The sequence below is a fragment of the Danio aesculapii genome, chromosome 4 (genome assembly GCF_903798145.1).
Source record: "Danio aesculapii chromosome 4, fDanAes4.1, whole genome shotgun sequence".
NCBI lineage: Eukaryota > Metazoa > Chordata > Actinopteri > Cypriniformes > Danionidae > Danio > Danio aesculapii.
Window position 1 is genome coordinate 24446570 of NC_079438.1, and position 24339 is coordinate 24470908.

Consider the following 24339-nt stretch of genomic DNA (forward strand, 5'->3'; position numbering starts at 1 on the left):
TGATTCCCTACCTGTGTAAAGTTTAATGGTGTTTTTAAGTCAACTGGAATAAAAAAAAATTGGCCAATACAGGCACTGGACAACAAACTTCTGCTAAATCCTGATGTCATCTTGTAACGCCAGACAGCACGTGGCCCAGGATCATTGCCCGGTGCACGTGTTAGCAGTTGCAAGGCAGCAAATGCCTTCGTTTGTCCCTGGATGAGCTCAAAGCAACAACCTTTCGGTTAACAGCCGAACGCGCTAACCGATTGTGCCACAGAGACTCAGACTAACCACACCAAATGTGGTAGAAACGCTGAACTTTGTCTCACTTGGTCTGCTGGATGAACCCAAATGAAAGCTGCCGAAAAGAGAGAGAGAAAGGTAAGAGAAACACCCAACGTGAGGCACAAACCCACGTCACTGAGATTAAGTGTCTCATGCCCTCCGACTGAGCTAGTCAGGCTTGTGAGACACGCATTTTAGTCACTGTTTTGATCAATACCTTCCCTACCTGTGTAAAGTTTGATGCTGATTTTAAGTCAACTGGAACAAGTAACTTGGCCAATAGAGGCACTGGACAACAAACTTCTGCTAAATCCTGATGTCATATTGTAACGCCAGACAGGGCTTGTGAGATGCTCATTCAAGAGAAAGTCACTGTTTTGATCAATATCTTCCCTACCTGTGTAAAGTTTAATGGTTTTTTTTAAGTCAACTGGAAAAAAAAATTTGGCCAATACAGGTACTGGACAACAAACTTCTGCTAAATCCTGATGTCATCTTGTACTGCCAGACAGCACGTGGCCCAGGATCTATGCCCAGTGCACGTGTTAGCAGTTGCAAGGCAGAGAAAAGCTTAATTCGTCCCTGGGTGGGCTCGAACCACCAACCTTTCGGTTAACAGCCGAACGCGCTAACCAATTGCGCCACAGAGACCTCGAGAGCAACCCAGCTGTAGTAGAAATGCTGAACTGTGTCTCAATAGGTATGCTCGAAGAATCCAATTGAAAGCTGCCGAAAAGAGAGAGAAAAACGCCCAACGTGGGGCTCGAACCCACGACAATGAGCTTAAGAGTCTCATGCTCTACCGACTGAGCTAGCCAGGTTTCTGATAAATTTATTCTAGTCACTGTTTTGATCAATACCTTCCCTACCTGTGTAAAGTTTGATGCTGATTTTAAGTCAACTGGAATAAGTAACTTGGCCGATCCAGGCACTGGACAACAAACTTCTGCTAAATCCTGATGTCATCTTGTAACGCCAGACAGGGCTTGTGAGATGCTCATTCAAGAGAAAGTCACTGTTTTGATCAATATCTTCCCTTCCCTGTAAAGTTTAATGGTTTTTTTAAGTCAACTGGAATAAAAAATTTGGCCAATTCAGGCACTGGACAACAAATTTCTGCTAAATCCTGATGTCATCTTGTAACGCCAGACAGCACGTGGCCCAGGATCTATGCCCAGTGCACGTGTTAGCAGTTGCAAGGCAGAGAAAAGCTTAATTCGTCCCTGGGTGGGCTCGAACCTCCAACCTTTCGGTTAACAGCCTAACGCGCTAACCAATTGCGCCACAGAGACCTCAAGAGCAACCCAGCTGTAGTAGAAATGCTGAACTGTGTCTCAATAGGTATGCTCGAAGAATCCAATTGAAAGCTGCCGAAAAGAGAGAGAAAAACGCCCAACGTGGGGCTCGAACCCACGACCCTGAGCTTAAGAGTCTCATGCCCTACCGACTTAGCTAGCCGGGTTTCTGATAAATTTATTCTAGTCACTGTTTTGATCAATACCTTCCCTACCTGTGTAAAGTTTGATGCTGATTTTAAGTCAACTGGAATAAGTAACTTGGCCTATCCAGGCACTGGACAACAAACTTCTGCTAAATCCTGATGTCATCTTGTAACGCCAGACAGCACGTGGCCCAGGATCATTGCCCGGTGCACGTGTTAGCAGTTGCAAGGCAGCAAAAGCATTCGTTCTTCCATGGGTGGGCTCGCACCACCATCCTTTTGGTTAACAGCTGAACACGCTAACCAATTGCGCCACTGAGACTCAGACACTAAATCAACTGTTGTAGAAAAGCTGAACTTTGTCTAACTTGGTCTGCAGGATGAATCCAAATGAAAGCTGCCGAAAAGAGAGAGAAAGGTAACATAAACGCCCAACGTGGAGCTCAAACCCACGTCACTGAGATTAAGTGTCTCATGCTCTCCCGTCTGAGCTAGCCTGGCTTGTGAGACACTCTTTCTAGTCACTGTTTTTATCAATACCTTCCCTACCTGTGTAAAGTTTGATGCTGATTTTAAGTCAACTGGAATAAGTAATTTGGCCAATAGAGGAACTGGACAACAAACTTCTGCTAAATCCTGATGTCATCTTGTAACGCCAGACAGCACGTGGCCCAGGATCTATGCCCACTGCATGTGTTAGCAGTTGCAAGGCAGAGAAAAGCTTAATTCGTCCCTGGGTGGGCTCGAACCACCAACCTTTCGGTTAACAGCCGAACGCGCTAACCAATTGCGCCACAGAGACTTTGAGAGCAACCCAACTGTAGTAGAAATGCTGAACTTTGTCTCAATAGGTATGCTCGAAGAATCCAATTGAAAGCTGCCGAAAAGAGAGAAAGAAACGCCCAACGTGGGGCTCGAACCCACGACCCTGAGATTAAGAGTCTCATGCTCTACCGACTGAGCTAGCCGGGCTTCTGATACATTCATTCTATTCACTGTTTTGATCAATACCTTCCCTACCTGTGAAAAGTTTGATGCTGATTTTAAGTCAACTGGAATAAGTAACTTGGCCGATCCAGGCACTGGACAACAAACTTCTGCTAAATCCTGATGTCATCTTGTAACGCCAAACAGCACGTGGCCCAGGATCATTGCCCGGTGCACGTGTTAGCAGTTGCAAGGCAGCAAATGCCTTCGTTCGTCCCTGGATGAGCTCAAAGCAACAACCTTTCGGTTAACAGCCGAACGCGCTAACCGATTGTGCCACAGAGACTCAGACTAATCACACCAACTGTGGTAGAAACGCTGAACTTTGTCTCACTTGGTCTGCTGGATGAACCCAAATGAAAGCTGCCGAAAAGAGAGAGAGAAAGGTAAGAGAAACACCCAACGTGAGGCACAAACCCACGTCACTGAGATTAAGTGTCTCATGCCCTCCGACTGAGCTAGTCGGGCTTGTGAGACACGCATTTTAGTCACTGTTTTGATCAATACCTTCCCTACCTGTGTAAAGTTTGATGCTGATTTTAAGTCAACTGGAACAAGTAACTTGGCCAATAGAGGCACTGGACAACAAACTTCTGCTAAATCCTGATGTCATATTGTAACGCCAGACAGGGCTTGTGAGATGCTCATTCAAGAGAAAGTCACTGTTTTGATCAATATCTTCCCTACCTGTGTAAAGTTTAATGGTTTTTTTTAAGTCAACTGGAATAAAAAATTTGGCCAATACAGGTACTGGACAACAAACTTCTGCTAAATCCTGATGTCATCTTGTACCGCCAGACAGCACGTGGCCCAGGATCTATGCCCAGTGCACGTGTTAGTAGTTGCAAGGCAGAGAAAAGCTTAATTCGTCCCTGGGTGGGCTCGAACCACCAACCTTTCGGTTAACAGCCGAACGCGCTAACCAATTGCGCCACAGAGACCTTGAGAGCAACCCAGCTGTAGTAGAAATGCTGAACTGTGTCTCAATAGGTATGCTCGAAGAATCCAATTGAAAGCTGCCGAAAAGAGAGAGAAAAAACGCCCAACGTGGGGCTCGAACCCACGACAATGAGCTTAAGAGTCTCATGCTCTACCGACTGAGCTAGCCAGGTTTCTGATAAATTTATTCTAGTCACTGTTTTGATCAATACCTTCCCTACCTGTGTAAAGTTTGATGCTGATTTTAAGTCAACTGGAATAAGTAACTTGGCCGATCCAGGCACTGGACAACAAACTTCTGCTAAATCCTGATGTCATCTTGTAACGCCAGACAGGGCTTGTGAGATGCTCATTCAAGAGAAAGTCACTGTTTTGATCAATATCTTCCCTACCTGTGTAAAGTTTAATGGTTTTTTTAAGTCAACTGGAATAAAAAATTTGGCCAATACAGGCACTGGACAACAAATTTCTGCTAAATCCTGATGTCATCTTGTAACGCCAGACAGCACGTGGCCCAGGATCTATGCCCAGTGCACGTGTTAGCAGTTGCAAGGCAGAGAAAAGCTTACTTCGTCCCTCGGTGGGTTCGAACCTCCAACCTTTCGGTAAACAGCCGAACGTGCTAACCAATTGCGCCACAGAGACCTCAAGAGCAACCCAGCTGTAGTAGAAATGCTGAACTGTGTCTCAATAGGTATGCTCGAAGAATCCAATATAAAGCTGCCGAAAAGAGAGAGAAAAACGCCCAACATGGGGCTCGAACCCACGACCCTGAGATTAAGAGTCTCATGCTCTACCGACTGAGCTAGCCGGGCTTCTGATACATTCATTCTAGTCACTGTTTTGATCAATACCTTCCCTACCTGTGAAAAGTTTGATGCTGATTTTAAGTCAACTGGAATAAGTAACTTGGCCGATCCAGGCACTGGACAACAAACTTCTGCTAAATCCTGATGTCATCTTGTAACGCCAGACAGCACGTGGCCCAGGATCATTGCCCGGTGCACGTGTTAGCAGTTGCAAGGCAGCAAATGCCTTCGTTCGTCCCTGGATGAGCTCAAAGCAACAACCTTTCGGTTAACAGCCGAACGCGCTAACCGATTGTGCCACAGAGACTCAGTCTAACCACACCAACTGTGGTAGAAACGCTGAACTTTGTCTCACTTGGTCTGCTGGATGAACCCAAATGAAAGCTGCCGAAAAGAGAGAGAAAGGTAAGAGAAACGCCCAACGTGGAGCTTAAACCCACGTCACTGAGATTAAGTGTCTCATGCTCTCCCGTCTGAGCTAGCCTGGCTTGTGAGACACTCTTTCTAGTCACTGTTTTTATCAATACCTTCCCTACCTGTGTAAAGTTTGATGCTGATTTTAAGTCAACTGGAATAAGTAATTTGGCCAATAGAGGAACTGGACAACAAACTTCTGCTAAATCCTGATGTCATCTTGTAACGCCAGACAGCACGTGGCCCAGGATCTATGCCCAGTGCATGTGTTAGCAGTTGCAAGGCAGAGAAAAGCTTAATTCGTCCCTGGGTGGGCTCGAAACACCAACCTTTCGGTTAACAGCCGAACGCGCTAACCAATTGCGCCACAGAGACTTCGAGAGCAACCCAACTGTAGTAAAAATGCTGAACTTTGTCTCAATAGGTATGCTCGAGGAATGCAATTGAAAGCTGCCGAAAAGAGAGAAAAAAACACCCAACGTGGGGCTCGAACCCACGACCCTGAGATTAAGAGTCTCATGCTCTACCGACTGAGCTAGCCGGGCTTCTGATACATTCATTCTAGTCACTGTTTTGATCAATACCTTCCCTACCTGTGAAAAGTTTGATGCTGATTTTAAGTCAACTGGAATAAGTAACTTGGCCGATCCAGGCACTGGACAACAAACTTCTGCTAAATCCTGATGTCATCTTGTAACGCCAGACAGCACGTGGCACAGGATCATTGCCCGGCGCACGTGTTAGCAGTTGCAAGGCAGCAAATGCCTTCGTTCGTCCCTGGATGAGCTCAAAGCAACAACCTTTCGGTTAACAGCTGAACGCGCTAACCGATTGTGCCACAGAGACTCAGACTAACAATGCCAACTGTTGTAGAAAAGCTGAACTTTGTCTCACTTGGTCTGCAGGATGAATCCAAATGAAAGCTGCCGAAAAGAGAGAGAAAGGTAACATAAACGCCCAACGTGAAGAACGTGAACGTAAAGTTTGATGCTGATTTTAAGTCAACTGGAATAAGTAATTTGGCCAATAGAGGAACTGGACAACAAACTTCTGCTAAATCCTGATGTCATCTTGTAACGCCAGACAGCACGTGGCCCAGGATCTATGCCCAGTGCACGTGTTAGCAGTTGCAAGGCAGAGAAAAGCTTAATTCGTCCCTGGGTGGGCTCGAACCACCAACCTTTCGGTTAACAGCCGAATGCGCTAACCAATTGCGCCACAGAGACTTCGAGAGCAACCCAACTGTAGTAGAAATGCTGAACTTTGTCTCAATAGGTATGCTCGAAGAATCCAATTGAAAGCTGCCGAAAAGAGAGAAAGAAACCCCCAACGTGGGGCTCGAACCCACGACCCTGAGATTAAGAGTCTCATGCTCTACCGACTGAGCTAGCCGGGCTTGTGAGACACGCATTTTAGTCACTGTTTTGATCAATACCTTCCCTACCTGTGTAAAGTTTGATGCTGATTTTAAGTCAACTGGAATAAGTAACTTGGCCAATAGAGGCACTGGACAACAAACTTCTGCTAAATCCTGATGTCATATTGTAACGCCAGACAGGGCTTGTGAGATGCTCATTCAAGAGAAAGTCACTGTTTTGATCAATATCTTCCCTACCTGTGTAAAGTTTAATGGTTTTTTTTAAGTCAACTGGAATAAAAAATTTGGCCAATACAGGCACTGGACAACAAATTTCTGCTAAATCCTGATGTCATCTTGTAACGCCAGACAGCACGTGGCCCAGGATCTATGCCCAGTGCACGTGTTAGCAGTTGCAAGGCAGAGAAAAGCTTACTTTGTCCCTGGGTGGGCTCGAACCTCCAACCTTTCGGTTAACAGCCGATCGTGCTAACCAATTGCGCCACAGAGACCTCAAGAGCAACCCAGCTGTAGTAGAAATGCTGAACTGTGTCTCAATAGGTATGCTCGAAGAATCCAATTGAAAGCTGCCGAAAAGAAAGAGAAAGACGCCCAACGTGGGGCTCGAACCCACGACCCTGAGCTTAAGAGTCTCATGCCCTACCGACTTAGCTAGCCCGGTTTCTGATAAATTTATTCTAGTCACTGTTTTGATCAATACCTTCCCTACCTGTGTAAAGTTTGATGCTGATTTTAAGTCAACTGGAATAAGTAACTTGGCCGATCCAGGCACTGGACAACAAACTTCTGCTAAATCCTGATGTCATCTTGTAACGCCAGACAGCACGTGGCCCAGGATCATTGCCCGGTGCACGTGTTAGCAGTTGCAAGGCAGCAAAAGCCTTCGTTCGTCCCTGGATGGGCTCAAAGCAACAACCTTTCGGTTAACAGCCGAACGCGCTAACCGATTGTGCCACAGAGACTCAGACTTACCACACCAACTGTGGTAGAAACGCTGAACTTTGTCTCACTTGGTCTGCTGGATGAACCCAAATGAAAGCTGCCGAAAAGAGAGAGAGAAAGGTAAGAGAAACACCCAACGTGAGGCACGAACCCATGTCACTGAGATTAAGTGTCTCATGCTCTACCGACTGAGCTAGCCGGGCTTCCAATACATTCATTCTAGTCACTGTTTTGATCAATACCTTCCCTACCTGTGTAAAGTTTGATGCTGATTTTAAGTCAACTGGAATAAGTAACTTGGCCGATCCAGGCACTGGACAACAAACTTCTGCTAAATCCTGATGTCATCTTGTAATGCCAGACAGGGCTTGTGAGATGCTCATTCAAGAGAAAGTCACTGTTTTGATCAATAACTTCCCTACCTGTGTAAAGTTTGATGCTGATTTTAGCAACTAGTGTGTATAATAACGCTGATAAAGGACATCCTTGTCTTATAGATCTGGAAATCTCAATGTAGTCTGTTAAAAATCCATTTATTTTAAAACAACTAAAAATATCTGTATAAAATCATTTGATCCACTTAATGAAATTCTCACCAAAGCCAAATTTCTGGATTAAGTCAAATAAATAGCTGTGCTCAACTCTATCAAAAGCTTTCTCTAGGTCTATGCTGAATAAAAATCCTTCATCTTTTTTTTCTTTTATGTACCAGATTAAATCTCTTATCCTTGTTATTGTGTCTGCTATATCTCTGCCTATTACACCATAAGCTTGATTAGTTGTGATAAGAGTGGGAACTACCTTTTTAAGTCTGTTTGCTAAAATCTTTGCTAATATCTTATAATCTGTATTAAGCATACTTAAAGGTCTATAATTTTGCAAATCATCTTTATCACCTTTATTTTTATAAATTATTTTAATCATTCCTTTCTTCATACTCTCACTCAACTCTCCTTTTTTAAAAATAGCAGTAAAAAGATCTTTTAAAATTGGAATTAAAACATCTTTAAAAGTCTTATAAAATTCGGATGACAAACCATCTAAACCAGGGCTTTTCCCATTGCTTAATTGTGTTATAGCTTCATTTATCTCATCTTCAGTTATATCACTATCACACCGTTCTTTATCCTCTTCACTTACTTTAACCTTTATTTGATTCAATAAAAAATCCTTATCTTCTTCATGAACTCCTTCTCCTTTAAACAAAATGCCATAGAAATCTTTAACTGTTCTTAAAATACTTTCTTTATCTTTGACATTTTTCCCTTTTATTGAGACATTCTTTATCAAATCGGCTTTTTGTCGTGTTTTTTCTAAATCATAAAAGAACTTTGTACTTCTTTCTCCTTCCACTGTATTTTTCATCTTGCTTCTTATTCTCGCTCCCGTACATTTTTCCTCTTCTACTTTTTTCAGCTTCTCTTCTAATATCACTATTCTCCTAATATCCATATTTCCTTCTGTTATCTTTTCCATTTCATTCTCCCATTCTTTGTTTAATTGTCTTTCTTTAGCTCGATTAACTTTCTGCATTTTCTTTGAACATTCTATTGAATATCTTTTGGCCTCTAATTTGACATTGTCCCACCACACACTTATTTCTTCATCATATAACTCATCAGTTACACTATTAATAATAATATTTTCCATTTCAATTTTATTAAAATCATTCTTTAAGAGCTCTGTATTAAACACCCATACACCCGGTCCTCTTTCAACTCCACTGAGATCCATCATTACATACAAAAAATCATGGTCACTACAGCTAAAAATCTTGTAAAAAATCTTTGAAATAAAAGATTCTAATCTTCTTGTACATAAAACATAGTCTAATCTACTTTGTTTTAAAACTGTATTCACCCACTGCCTTCTTGAGTATTCTCTTTTGGCTCTATTTCTCTCTCTCCATACATCTACATATTTATGTTTTTCAATCATGTATTTCAGTTCTTTTCTTCCAACATCTGCTCTATAAACCATATAATCATCTACATCTATCCTTTCTAAAACAGTATTAAAATCTCCTAAGACAATAACATTATTCCATCCACTCATTAAAACACTTAGGTCCTAAAAAAAGTAACTCTTTCCAAGTCTTGATTTGGAGCATGGATGTTACATATTGTTATTTCTTCACCGTTATTTATAATTTTAATAGTTAAGATCCTTCCATAGTTATCTTTAAATAAAACATCAAATGAGCATCCTATTCCTCTTCTAATTAATATTGCCATGCCTTTTTTCTTATTTGGGTCATTATTATACAATATTTCCCCGTCCCAACATTTTTTAAGTTCATTAATAATCGTTTCATTCCATCCAGTCTCTTGTATACATATTATATCACATTTTTCTGTTAAAGCAATAACATTTTCAAACTTCACTTTAGATGACAGCCCTCTTACATTAATTGAAACCAAACATAAGTTGTTTTATAGAAATATAAAAAAAACAAGCCATCCAAACAGAAGAAAATCCAAATTAAACAAACCATCAATCATTTGTAGTCTTCTTTATCTAAAATCTTAGATCAGTTCTGTCAGTTTTTAGTTTTGCTTTTGCTTCTTTTCGTAATTTCTGTTTTTTAAGCACTTGCTGAATGTTTATTTGTACAGTTTTTCTGCGTCTTCTGTTTATGCTGTCTACTGTTCTGTCTTTAGTCCCAATATTTATTTCATCATTATCATCATCGCTTACCTCTTCATCAATTCTGCTTTCTGTATTTTCACCCGCTGCTCCTTGTTCTTTTTCCATGTCCTGTCCATCATCTTTCATTAGATGTTGTGTCTCAGTCTCTACTGTATCTTCTTCATCCTCTTCACTCATAGCCTGCTCCTCTTCTTGTTCATTCAAACCATCCGGTGTTAATTCCTGTGCTTCCTCTTCACTTTCTTCATCGCTTGATTTCTCCGTTGGTTTATGCATTTCCATCACTCCAGTCTCTTCCTCATCTGATTCACATCTGCACCACAATGTTGTCTTTTTGCAGCCTTGGCACCATGGGGCTTTACAGTCCCGCGCAAAATGCCCCTGCTCCAGACATTCTCTGCACACAAATTGTGGGCAGTCTTTTTTTTCATGTTCAGTGCTTCCACATAATCTGCATGTTTTTATCTGCTGATTGAAGGATAGCATTTTTTTTTATTGTTAGATTTTGCTAAACATTTACTTACAAATGCAGACATAAAGGGTTTCTTCTTTTAAAGGGTTAGCTGCTTTATTATGAGCACAAAGTATAGAGAAATGTTACCGGATGCTAGAGCATCCTGTTTTTGGGTGGGGGTGATGGAGAGTCACAAGATGTATGAGCTGTGTGTACGTGCTCTGAAACATCTAAAAAGGGTGAACTGTTAAGAGAAGATACACAGATACCAGGAAGAGGAATATCTGGTTGCTGAATGGCCAACTTCTTAAAGACAAAGACCATATAAGGCTAATAAGAGTTTAGGGTAAGAGTGTGTGTGAGGAACAGTATAAAAGCCGGAAGGACAGCATAGAGGGCGGGGATACATTAGTACATCTCTCCTGCGCAGAAATTGTACTCTCTAACTTCTTGCATTCGAAATAAAACTTGTTAATTTTCAATTCAGATCTCCGTCAATTTTTGAACATGCAATGGACCATTTGAGTCCAACAATTGGTGACCCGACGACGTGATTGACTGGAGACTGTCAAATAGATGAACGTTTATTTCTGATGCCAAATCCAGAGGCGCCTCTCTAAAAGAAAGGTAAGCAGAAACCTTTTTCTAAAATTCTGCTATTGAACATTTTAAATAAGTGGCTTTTGGCATCGGTAAATACGTTGTTCATTAATTTGATACATTTGATGCATGCAGGAGGTTACAGACTACATATAAAAAAATAAAAAAGAGAAGAATGAATTGTGATAAGTTGTGATAGAGAAAGTTAGGGTGAATCGTTAGGATTTACGGAGAAGTCCTGTTCCCTAAATAGGCAATTAGGGTGAATCGTTAGGATTTACGGAGAAGTCCTGTTCCCTAAATAGGCAAATAAATTGGAAATTGTCTGTCTTGACGAAGTCATTCATATTTCCAATTATCAGGGTGAATACATAAGTATTTAAAGGAGAAGCCCTTTTCCCTGAGGAGGCAAAACCCTTGAAAATCCCTCTTATTCTGACGAGAATTTGATATTTTCAAGTAAATTTCTCAAGGATAGCAGGTTTAGTGAATTGAGAAATAGTGAGAGTGTAGGGATAGGGATAAAAAATAAAATAAAAAATAAAAAGGGATTAAAAAAAAAAAAAATAAATAAATAAAATAAAAAAATGGAAGGAGAATTTGATAGAGAATGTGAGGAATATGATTGTCCTCCTTTAAGACAACAATGGGATAAAATGGTAGATATCTTATTGGCACAAACTGATCAAAAAGATAGAAAAAACGGATAAAAGAACTGGGAGAATGTACGCGCGAATTTATTGAACATTATAGTACTGATTGTATGGACAAAAAGGGGGTCTCTGTTTCAGAAAGTGGGAATAAAAGAGAAAAGAGCACAGGAAGCTGTTTTCAGACACAGAAAAGAGGAAGTAAGGCTGTTACACAAGCGAGCCCATGCAAAGAAAGGAAAACAGTTAGATGCAATTTAAGATGGTCTAGTCACACTTGCAGCAACTGTGTTGAAACCAAAGAAAAGGGAAGTGAACAGCAAAGAAGCTGAAGCTAAACTGAGTAAAAAACAGGAAGCTGAGGCTGAGACTAAGACTGATCAGATAGCGACGCCCACTGCCCCCACCATACAGACTTTACCAAGATCACTCCAAAACCCAACTAAAACCCAACTATAAGCAAGCAGTTGAAGCAGTTAGTGGTCAATAGAGAACATGAAATTTAAACATTGGGATGGTAAAAAAGGAGCAGCATACATAAATAGATACTTTCAAAGAATGAGAAGAAGCATGTGATGAAAACCAAATGTCTAACGCTGTTACTAATAGAATTTTCAGGGCAGCAGTGTTACAAGGAGCTCCTGCTGGTGTGACCCAGGCCATGGAACAGTCTCCTGAGGTACCAGGCAGTGATGATACTAAATGGGAAAGGTATGCAGTAGATTTCATAGACAAAGCAGTAGAAAGAGCAAAGAGGGAAGTGAGTTGCTAAAGCTGCAAAAGAACTTCTGAAACTGCAGTTTGAGGAGAGGAAGTCAGCTAAAAATAAAATAAGGGCCTGAATGCCTCCCCACTTCCTGAAACAGACAACCCAATAACACTGTTTACAGATGGTAGCTGCCAAAGGGCAGATGATGGAACTCTGAAAGCAGGCTTTGCTGTGGGTAAATTACAGAATGATCAATTGGTCACCATACAATCTGGAACCCCTAATTGGCAAACAATCTGCACAAAAAGCAGAACTATTGGCCCTAATCAATGCATTGAGACACTCAAAAGGACAGTCTGTCAACATCTACTCTGATTCTGCATATGCAGTGTCCACAGCCCACGTGGAGCTGCCTGTGTGGATCAGATGTGGATTCACAACTTCTTCTGGCCGGCCTATTACTCATGAGAAAGAAGCAAGAGAGCTCTCTGAAGCCATAATGTTGTCAAACAAAGTGGCTATTATTAAGTGCACTGGTCATTCTCAAGGAACTGACCTAATATCAAAAGGGAATGAAGCAGCAGACTTGGCGGCAAAACGTGCCTCAGGCTACCTACAGGGTCAGTTTGTGGTCACATCTGAGCCAGACGTGACATCCCTCCTACCAGAATTCTCAAGAGAATTCTTATCCGAGCAGCAAGACATGGCTGCTCCTGAAGAAAAGTCTGTGTGGAAATACAAAGGGGCAATCAGACACGAGGATGGGCTTTGGACAGCAGCTGATGGTAGAGCTTTGCTCCCAGCGTCACTAGTCCCAAGCGTGTTGAAAGAAGCCCACACACATGCACACTGTGGTGATAAGCAAATGTCGCGAGCATTGCAATCATGGTGGCATCCTTTTATGCCACACCTAATTTCTGGGTACATAAGGACATGTGACATTTGTCAGATGCACAATGTCAAACCAACTATGAAACCATCTCAGGGATCGTTCCCATTGGCAAATGGCCCTGGGGATGAAGTTATAATTGATTTCACTGACATGATTGAAAGGGTAAATGGTAAACAATACTTGCTTGTTAAGATTGATGCATATACTGGATGGCCAGAGGCCTTCCCGGTGGGCAAGAAAGACAGCACTGCTGTCATTAAATGTCTGATAAACCATTACATCCAACGTCATGGTTTTCCGAGCTGAGTAAGATCTGACAACGGCTCACACTTTAAAAATGAACATTTGGCTGATGTAGAAAAGGTATTGGGTTTAGTACACCATTTCGGGGCAGTCTATCACCCACAGTCACAAGGTAAGGTTGAGCGGTTGAATCTAACATTGAAAAACAAATTGGCTAACATCTGTGCACAGACTAAATTGACATGGTTGGCTGTTCTTCCACTGGCTCTGATGTCAGTAAGGAGCTCTGTGAGTGGGGCAACAGGATACACGCCCTTTGAACTGTTGACTAGTCGCCAATTTCCTGGCCCACTGACCCAATTACAATTGCAACCAGTACAACCGTTATCACACAAAATTTACTATGAAAAATTGACTGCTCTAATTGAATCTTTTGACAAAATGTTACCAACTGACATTAGGGGACACGAATATCCAGCACCCCTACCTGACCGAACTTGGGACTGGGTGAGATTGAGAATCTACAGGCGTAAATGGAAAGAGCCTCGCTGGTCTGCTCCAATTAAGTGCTGTCCGGCGGACCCACCGTCCAGATCATTGGACGACACCAGAGTGGACCTTGCTTCGCAGGTCCAAGAGAGGGAGGATACCACAGGAGATGCATGAGGGAGTGAGGGTACCACAAAAGGAGGTGACACACAAACACATGCTCACGGGAAAAATTTTCATCCCTCACAAAGTAACCTACAAACTTTGCAGGTGGTCCACAAAACTGGGGATTTATTCACAGCCCCTAAAGGAGAAGCTGTAGCCCATTGTGTCAGTGCAGACTGTGCATTTGGAGTGGGCATAGCGAAAAAATTCAGAGAAAGATATGGGGTTGACAAAGTAAAGGCCCAGAGAAAAACGAAAGGTGACTGTGCTATAACTTACGAGGTAGACAGAATAGTTTTCCACCTGATCACAAAAACACTTGCTAGAGACCTACCCACATATGAGGACTTTGAGAGCAGTCTAATCTGCATGAGAACGTGGTGTGACAAATTACACATCACCAGATTGTCAATACCCTGGTTGGTGTGTGGTTTGGACAAGTTGGAATTCTATAAGAGTTCTCCACATTATTGAAAAGACATTTAAAGGCCAGAATATAACCATTTCAGTCTATACGTTAGAATAAGTTTACTGTGCTTGCTATTTTTTATTGTAGCTTTGATATGATATATTACTTGCTGTTAACACAATAACGTTGTGAAAAATAAGATAAAGTGAGGACCAGAATTGAATAATAAGAAAAACCAGCATCAATAAAACATGAGGGTCAAGTCATGGGAAAACTGGAAGCTACTGGGGGCAATAGGGATAGTAGCACTGATAATAGTGGGGACAATTCTGGGAGTAGAAAAAGGTCAGAACAGGAATGAAACCTTAGCTGTAAAATCAACCAGAGTAAAAAGATCCCCAGGGGAAGAAAACAGGTGTTCCAAGTATTATGGAGGGCTGTCCATAAAATATGTAAAGGGAGAGACGACATCTTACACATTTGATCTATGTCAGGTAATTGACTGTGGGGGACACAATAGTTCGTGGCGAGGATATGACGTATATGTTTGTTTTGATCAGACTATGAATGCATGGTGTAACACGAAGGGTAAGGCAGATAATAAGTGGTGTAGAGGGTGGGATCAAGTAGTGGGGTACACAGGGAAATGGACGCCAAACCCAACATGGTTAGGGATTTTTAAAAAGGAGTGGAGAAAACTGAAAATACAAAGGGATTATAGTCCTACCCAGAACCCTATAACTATGTCCATAGGGGAGTGGACAGGATACCCCCTAGATGAGACCCATTATGCTGGGAAAAACAATCCGCCTAAGTTTCTCCATATACTATTAGGAGTCGAGATCTCAGGAACTGACCCCCTGGGAATCATAGAAGTTGAGTTTTTAGACAGGGTCAATGTAATAGATAGAAACAAGACAACGACTATAGGACCCCCAATCAGAGATCATAGTAGAGAAATTAGAGGTCGAAGGGTTGTGATAGAAATGGATTATACCAAATTAACCCCAGAAGATATACTAGAGAAAGCATATTAACCCTTTGTGGTGCACACAGATTATCAACAATGCAGGGGATATAATAGGACCTTGGGCGCGGGGAGGACTATATTATTATTGTGGAGGGAAAAGATTGTTTGTAAGAATAAAAGGGAAAACTACAGAAGGTATATGTGCAATGGTCAGGTTAGCTGCACTAGTCACAATGATTGGACATAAACACCAAATTACAGCCACGAGACGAAGGAGAAGCTTTGATCTAACAACTAATTGTCGAACCTATATAGACTAAATAGGGATCCCTTGAGGAGTCCCTGATGAATACAAACTAGTAGACCAAATTGCTGCCGGGTTCGAGAATATCCCAATAATTTCAGCCCTATTCCCGGTCACCCCAAGTAAAATGTGGATAGAATATATTATGTGCACTATAATGTCATGAGATTTGCAAATCTGCACAAGATGCCGTAGAAGGATTATCAGAACAATTGGCTCCAACCTCATTAATGGCAATACAAAATAGAATAGCACTAGACATGCTATTGGCGGAAAAGGGGTGCCATGTTGCAAGATTTTTTTACACTCTGGTGTAAATAACCCATTTGATGATTGGCTAACCGGTGTGTTTGGAATATATAAAACCATGTTTACATCAATTTTGATCTCTATAGCTACCTTTGTGGCCATAATAGTGACCTGTGGATGCTGTTGCATCCCGTGTATCAGAACATTATGTAACAGGGTGATAATTGCAGCAATTGAAAAGAAAGATGGAGCTCCACCCGCTTACACAATGCCTCTGCTGATATCTCCAGGGAATAATGATGAGGAGGAGGAGGAATATGACTTATAAATATTGTTTTTTCCCAATAACTGTGCTTCTTTGCAGATGCTGATTCATCACAAGTTATGTTTTCTAGATATTGATGTTTGAGAAATTTGCTGTTTGAAAATGTGTTAAGATTTAAATTTTGATTATTGAAATGTTTGTAGTCTAGATAATTTCAGTGTGATTGACTCAGCTGACATGTTGTGGTTGCCCAAACGTCAATTAGGGGATCGACTGGGTGCCTTTCCCCACAGGGGTTTTCGGCCCAGTCCAGCCTGAGCACACTGGTTTGTAGGGAATGTTATTTATTATTATTATTATTACGTTTTAAGTACTTTTCTTTCTTAACCAAGACTTCTGAGATTTTTTAAGTGTTTATTAAGTGGTGTGGCCTCTTTTCAGAGGCCAAGAGAGGGATTGAAGGATAGCATTTTTTTATTGTTAGATTTTGCTAAACATTTACTAATAAATGCAAACATAAAGGGTTTCTTCTTTTAAAGGGTTAACGGTGATAATGTGTGTACAAGAAAGAGGAACCCAACTTCCTGCTACTGGCAGGGTGGAGGCCTGCTGCTAAGTGTGTGTGTGAGAGACAGTATAAAAAAAGCCGGAAGGACAGCATAAAGGCAGAGAGGCTGATACATTAGTACATCTCTCCTGCGCAGAAATTGTACTCTCTAACTTCCTGCATTCAAAATAAAACTTGTTAATTTTCAATTCAGATCTCCGTCAATTTTTGAACATGCAATGGACCATTTGAGTCCTACAAGCTGCATGTAACTTCAACACAATTAATGTCACTCTTACCTTAGTTATGGAACTCTGGGGACCCTATTATGTAAATTGGTCCAGTGTTGTATTTCTTTTTTTGTATTTTTTAACACAAGGAGGCATGGTTCAGTCCAGGTAGATTTCCCAGACCTGCCACGGGCTTCCTTGAAGAGCGTCTTCGGAATGTGCGCAAAAAGATCAGAAGAGGAAGACAAAAGCCAGTTTCTTCAGACAACCCAAGAGACAGCAGTAATTTTACTTTGCCAGGTATGTGGGTACATCTGTGTAGGGTTGGCTATCATTTTACATTTTAGCGAATCCAAGACCCTAAAGAGTCAGATCAACTTGTGGAAAATGGCCATCCAATGACCCATTTAAAAGACCTAACTGTTTGATATGAATATGATCTCTATTTGCCAACATTAATTGCTGCATGTTTGTGATGTATGGTTCTTCTCACAACAGATTCAAATGTGGACTCTGAAAGAGCAACTCAAATGATAGAGTGGCTCAGAAATAATATCTGGCCAGCAAGTCAGGTCGAGCAGTACATGAAAGAGACAGCGATCCAAAGGGCGAAATGGATTTGTGACGATGGATCAAAGACGATAATGGAAATAGCCAAAGAGTATCCACGTCTCCTCGATACTCCGGGCATGGTGGGTAAAATTTAAAATGAAATTCATTGGCTCAGCATGTTCCATTTTGTTTTACAACTTTTGCCATGTTTGTCTTTGTTTTCTGCATTTTAGATATCCCAGGATTTTTTAATTTTGAATCCAGACTGTGCTTCAAAACTCACAGAAAATTGGGTACCTGTGTTTAAGGATAAGATTCTACAGGTTGCCTCAAACAAAAACAAGCTCTTAATCTGCTTCACGTCATAGAAACAATGTCAGCAGGTAATTTACAAACAGTGTTACAAAATGAGTTACTTGCCCACCAATCCCAAAAAGCAGATTGTGAATATTGTCCCTTAATATAAAAATGACTGTTAGTAATGACAATTTCCATTTTCAGTGAAGTATTTCTTAACACAATTTTAGAAACTAATGTAATATACTTTATGTAGATTCAACTCTTGTTGCAGTTAATTCACATTTTTAAACTTTGATTGTTTTTTGTTTGTTTTTGAAAGTGGTTTATTTTTATTTTAGAGACACAGAGTGATACTGCCATGCAACTCCTTCCTGTAATCCTTCCAACCCATGTGTACAAAATTGGAAGAAAAACGTTCAAACCAACTTTCCTAGAAACCAGGAAAGCCTTCATAGACATACAGCCTGTAAGTTAACAGCTACTGCTAAAACTACATGATGTAAAGCATTTATAATATATTGTATGGGCCCTTGTCACAGAGAAAAAAATAATAATAACAATAATTAACATTGCAGCGAGGATGTTTATTAAAAAACTAGAATGTAAAGGGAATACTGATTTGTTATACCTTATTTGGTTAAGTCTTGGAAACTATTTTGGTTTGATTTGATTTTTTTTACTTTTGTTGTTAGACCAAATGCAAAAATTATATTTGTCGTTATCTCCCATTCAACCCTATGAAGTTTTCAGAATGATGAGGATATCCACGTCTGAGATTCTTGGTAATGTGAAAGGGACCCATTGTATGTATTTATTGTTGAATGGCAAATTAATGTATTTTTTTGTGAAATTTGAGAGATTTTTGTCTGTGCATTGACATTGTCAGTAGCACTTTGAAGTAGGGTTGACGTGATTTTTCTACCAGTTTATTGATGTGTCACAACACCAGTAATAAGGGAGGGCTGTGGCTCGGTGGTGGCTTCCTTGTCATTTTTGTCTCCCTCTTCTTTCAAGAGCTGTGCTGATTGTACTCTTAATGGAGAAGTCCACTTTTCCGTTTCCAGAACAAAGATTTGCAGATTATGTCATCTAAAATGTTAATGTATTTCTTTCTTCAGTCATAAAGATTTTTTGTTTGTTGAAACTACTGAAATGCAGTTTAAATACAGCTTCAAATGATCCCAAATATGGTTGTTAAAATCCCAGCTGAGTAGAAAGAGTCTTATCTATCAAAATGATCAGTTACTTTCATAAAAATATGTATTTCTTTGATAAAAAAAATGATAGTTTAACTAGATAAGACCCTTCTTTCTCAGCTGTGATCATTTACAACCACATTTGGGAATGTTTAAGGCCGCATTTAAACTGCATTTTTTGTAGTTCAAAATTGGTACACCATATCAGTCAATATCCTAAAATGATTTCCTTAAAATACAATTTCTTTACAACTGAACAAAGAAAGGCATGAACATCTTGGAAGGGGGTAAGTACATTATATGTACATTTTTGTTCTGGGCCTGGACTTCTCCTTGAACACTGTCATTACCGACTATTGCAGCAAGTCTACTTTAAAGCTTCATACAAAGTATAAAGTGACTGTAAAAATAGTCCATATTAATTGAGCAGTTAAGTATACTCAAATTTTCTTAAGAGACACAATAGCTTTTTATAATAAACATTAAATTTAAACAGAATCTCAAGCATGTTTCCTTGACTGGTTTGTGAGACAAAAAGTATGCTTGTGCTTCTGCTTGTTCTCTGATCACAACTGTATGTAATTAAAAGCCTACATTTAATTTCTTGATCATATAAAGCAATCAAGTCTCTTTAGAAAATCTGAAATAAAATTTAAATGTATGTTCTTTTCGTTAACTTAAGTGGGAGTTGTGTAGACGGGGATGGACAGAAAAATTCTCAGCTTCTTGATTCTAGAAATTCTTCTTGATTTTAGAATTTTTAGATATATTGACTAGAAAGAAGACGAAATATTGAAGTAAGAAAAGCATTTTTTGCAGTGTATTGGCTGAAATTTTTGTTGGTTTAACTTTTACATTTTGGAGTTCTTAATGAATCTATACCATTATTTATTTATTTATTTTTCAGATTGGGACCAATATGGCTGAGTACCTTTGTTCGAAAGAGTCCATTGAATCTCCTTATGTGCTCATGCTTGGAGACAACCTCAACTTTCAAGCCTTTGCTATTATAAATGGCACAGCACTTGAGCAAAGCACATTACTTGCTGCAGTGGACATTTGCTTTAAAGCATTTTACATCTTTGATGTGGACTACCCCAAGCTGTGTTCCCTGGTGTGGCAGTTTCTACAGACTGTGGTGTATGGACTTCCTGGGGAGGAGACACCTGCAGTAAGAGTTTTGCGAGCATTGATTTTTGCTGACAAACAGTAATTATTGATACTGTGACCTCACCGCTTCCTTGGTTTCTGTGTATTTCAACTGTACACTGTTATTTCTACAATCAGTTACATTACATCAGTTACATAAATCGTACTCCGGTTAATCGTATTGATGACCTATTGTGACGGTTTCTATCTTAATAAGATGCATATAAATGTTTGTGCACGTTATGAAATGGTTTCATACTGAAATACGTTTGACTTCAGTCAGTTTCATTATTCTAAATATTTTTCTTCTACACTGCAGTTACTTTGCAACTGTTTCTTATGGATGACTTTATCTCGAGATCTATTGATGTTGGCGCATGATTGTAAAAGTTATGAAAAGTTTACCTATTGTAAATTTTATATTCTAAACAAATTATTTTCTTATTTTTTCCTAATTTTAAATGTGTATTTTCCGATTTTTTTTCTTTGATGCCTTTTTATTATTACTTCTGCATATTTTTATTCTACATTACAGCTGATGATTTATATATGTCGGGATATGATGATGTTTGTGCACATGTTTGTATTTTTTAGTGAATCTTTCTTCTGTAATTTAGATGCTTTTTCATTATTACTTCTATATTTATTTTCCCTCTACTCTACACTTACAATGCAATTAATTCTTACAGATGATTCCTGATTGATGGAAATGTTATGAAAAGTTTTTATATTTCAAATGTCTTTTTCTAAAGTTAATTTATCTGACTTCAGTCACAGTGTTTCGGTTATACAGTCTGATACATTTTCTTAAAAATTGTCTTAATGCTGAGGTGGAGATGCCTTAAATCAAATACAAATTTTTACGTTTTGTCAAATAAAATTCTATTGCTGAAGTATGTATCGCTGTAGAATTGTTTTCATTTTAGTAATTTTAAATCACCAAAGTTTCTACATTAAATCTCTTACCCATTTTGGGTTACTTTCAACCCAGCAGTGCAGTCATTTTTAACCAATAGTTGGGTTAAAATCACAACCCAGCGTGCTGGGTTAGACATGTAACCCAACTTGTTGGGTCAAATTAACCCAGCGTTGGGTTTGTCCCTTTTTTACCCAGCGCTGGGTTACCAAAAATAGCCCAGATTGGGTTGTTTTCAACCCAGCATTTTTTAGAGTGTATGATGAGATTTTTGAGAATGGTGGGGTAAATAAAAGAATGGGGATGGGCTTAATGAAGGTGATATACAAAGGAAAGGGGGATAAAGTAGATTTAAAATACTATAGACCTATAACAATGCTCAATACTGATTTGAAGATTTTAGCATGCCACTTTGGATGGAAAAAAGGCTGAAAAAATGTTTTTTAGATTTTTTATGGGAAGGGAAGCCTCCAAGAATAGCATATGCAACGTTAATTGGAGAAGTGGGCAAAGGGGGACTGGGTTTAATAGACGTGGAGCAAAGAAAAAACAGCTTAAGTATCTGTACTGTGTATGACATGGGCCTGCTGGTTAGAACATTTCTGCTGTGGTATTACAAGTGTCAAATTGTGAAAGTAGACTTTTAAAAAAATAAATAAACAATATCCCACTTAATAATATTAATAATAATAATAATCACCATCATTAATATTATTATTAAATTATGATTTTTTTTATTTCTAATACATAATAATAAAAATAGTAATAATTATCATCATCATCCTCATGATCATCATTAGTATTATTAATATTATTATTAAATTATGATTTTTTTTATTTCTAATACATAATAATAAAAATAGTAATAATTATCATCATGATCATCATTAGTATTATTAATATTATTATTAAATTAGGATTTTTTTTCATTTCCTAATATATAATAAATATTAAATTGCCTTTTAAAATAAATAGCCTCATTATTTATTTATTCATATGATTTATATATGATATTAGAATACCTTTTAGCTTTTGTAAGTGATTTGATTTAGAATAGGGTATGTCATATTCTCAATAATATTTGTAAAGGAAACATAGGCTCTATATGTGGCATTTACATATAATTCAGTTAATATGGAAAGCGAGTGCATGTTTTTACCAAAACTAATATTGGATTTTTTTTTCAAATGCGTGTTTGTTGAAAACAATATAATTTGCACAAAGAAATGATGGAGTTCTTCTGTAAAGAAGTAGTTCCTCCGCCCTGTTTAGAGCGTCATTATGGCCGTTTTACATTATAACTAACCTGGTTAAAGCGATGGATCTGCGACAGAGAAACTATGCGTTTTAGGAAACACTCATCACTACACCTTTTTTTTTTCCCAAACGATGCATCGTACTATGATAGCTCAGCCGTGAGTTACATCGTTGTTTGAGAAATGAACCCCTGGTGCAAATTGATCTTAAGCAGTTAAAGATAAGCCAAATCTCTGCTTCTGTGGTTTCTCAGGTGTGATTCTAAGATCTAGTAATAAGAGCTCGAATTAATTTGGTACGGTTGTCAACTCATTTTGCACAAGCACCAGAATTGAGAACCACTGCTCTGAGATACTCAAAATAACAAACTGTCATACTCAACATGAATTGCCTTCCTAAAGTTACATCTCTACTTCAGTATATCCCTGTATATAATTCTTTACAATATTTGAAACAGTTTGATAATTTAGTCAATTCATTTCTTTGGAACAATAAGCACCCTAGGTTGCATAGGAGTACATTGCAACAGCCAGTTGATAAAAAGGGTTGGAGCTTCCTGAGCACTTATTTCATTATTACGCCTTCAGTCTGAGACATCTCGTAAACTGTTCCATCCCTCCTGAGAGAGCTCCATCTTGGTTTATGGTTGAACAAGCCATCCTACTTCCTCTCCCACCACTACATTGTCTATCCATCCATCTATTTATCCATTTTATTTTGTAAATGTGTTATTTTTGAGGCTGGTCTCAAAAATATAACAATTTTACTGACAGAATTTTAGGTGCAGGCTAGGACTGTCTCTGCCATATGCAGATAACGTTGTCCTTTTGGATTCATAGGACATGGACCTTCAGCATGGACGGTCTGCTGCTGAGTGTGACATGGCAGGGAAAGAAACAGCACCTCTAAATCAGAAACCATGGTGCTTGACTGGAAAAAGGTGGCCATCTCAAGTTTGGAGGAGAGTCCTTTCCCCAAATGGAGTTCAAGAATCTGCGTTTTTTTTTTATGAGGAATGGTATGTGAGATTTAAAGATGGATCAGTGCAGCGGCAGCAGCAGTAATGCAGTTGATGTGATTGTTGTGGTGAAGGAGCTGCCCACACGGCTTCCCACAGCTGTGTTCACTTAACATGAAGGAGTGAGAGGGGATAAAAACACAGGCCAAACACTTGGATGATGAGAAAGGAGCTAGAGAGGAACCTTTCTCCAGAGCACTAGCTGGGTTTCAGTTAAATTAAAGCTGTTGTGAACTGTTGGAAAGTTGAATTGTGGTGATTTAAAATCTTACTTGTTGACAATTGGTACTTGTTCTCTGTTGTGGCTTAGAGCAGTATCACGATTTAAACTTTGATTTCTTTCTTTTGCTTTCCCCCCCCAGGAAGCAGTAAGGAGGTGGTCGGCCTTTTTTGTTGAAATCTTTCTCCTGTTTTGAGGTCAGTCAGGGAGTCAGTGTAGTTTTGCTGTTTTTCTTCATCATTATTTTCTTGTAGCTTATTTAGAGGTTTTACTCCCAGACAGAACCCTGTTTTTGTTTGTTATTTTGGCTTTATTCCCCTCCTGAAGCTAGAGCTTCCTTAACACTACATTGTGTGTGACTTTGATTTTTTTGTAAATACATTTTTGGAACTTTAATCATTGCTTTGTTGTGACTGGTCCCAGTTTAGTGCTCTTTAAACTAATATTGTTGCGTTCATTGTATTTCCCCTAGACTTGTGTAGGATGTAACAGAGAACATCATCCAAAACAACACTAGCTACATGAATACACTGGAGAGTAGAGTACAGATGTATGCACACCTGTACAATTACTTGCAAAGAGATTTTAAGCTGCAGAGGTGCTGTTTGCCAGATGTTTATGAAACTGTTTTTCTCTCAGCCGCCATCATTGTTTACGGTAAACGCGAGGAGCGCAACACATTTACAACCCCACCTACTGCAGTGTAGGAGTGTTGGAAAACAGTAT

At 39.5% G+C, this 24339-nt stretch overlaps 1 protein-coding gene and 8 non-coding genes across 9 annotated transcripts in view; all 9 read right to left on the bottom strand.

The window, feature by feature from the left end:
- LOC130223487 (gastrula zinc finger protein XlCGF57.1-like) overlaps nt 1-24339 on the bottom strand; it is a 150727-nt gene that overhangs the window by 114585 nt on the left and 11803 nt on the right. The window lies entirely within an intron of this gene.
- On the bottom strand, nt 848-921 carry trnan-guu (transfer RNA asparagine (anticodon GUU)). Its single transcript has one exon. It is a non-coding gene; the product is annotated as a tRNA-Asn (tRNA).
- On the bottom strand, nt 2440-2513 carry trnan-guu (transfer RNA asparagine (anticodon GUU)). The gene has a single exon. It is a non-coding gene; the product is annotated as a tRNA-Asn (tRNA).
- On the bottom strand, nt 2611-2683 carry trnak-cuu (transfer RNA lysine (anticodon CUU)). Its single transcript has one exon. It is a non-coding gene; the product is annotated as a tRNA-Lys (tRNA).
- On the bottom strand, nt 3566-3639 carry trnan-guu (transfer RNA asparagine (anticodon GUU)). Its single transcript has one exon. It is a non-coding gene; the product is annotated as a tRNA-Asn (tRNA).
- On the bottom strand, nt 4380-4452 carry trnak-cuu (transfer RNA lysine (anticodon CUU)). Its single transcript has one exon. It is a non-coding gene; the product is annotated as a tRNA-Lys (tRNA).
- trnan-guu (transfer RNA asparagine (anticodon GUU)) lies at nt 5162-5235 on the bottom strand. The gene has a single exon. It is a non-coding gene; the product is annotated as a tRNA-Asn (tRNA).
- Nucleotides 5333-5405, bottom strand: trnak-cuu (transfer RNA lysine (anticodon CUU)). The gene has a single exon. It is a non-coding gene; the product is annotated as a tRNA-Lys (tRNA).
- Nucleotides 6013-6086, bottom strand: trnan-guu (transfer RNA asparagine (anticodon GUU)). Its single transcript has one exon. It is a non-coding gene; the product is annotated as a tRNA-Asn (tRNA).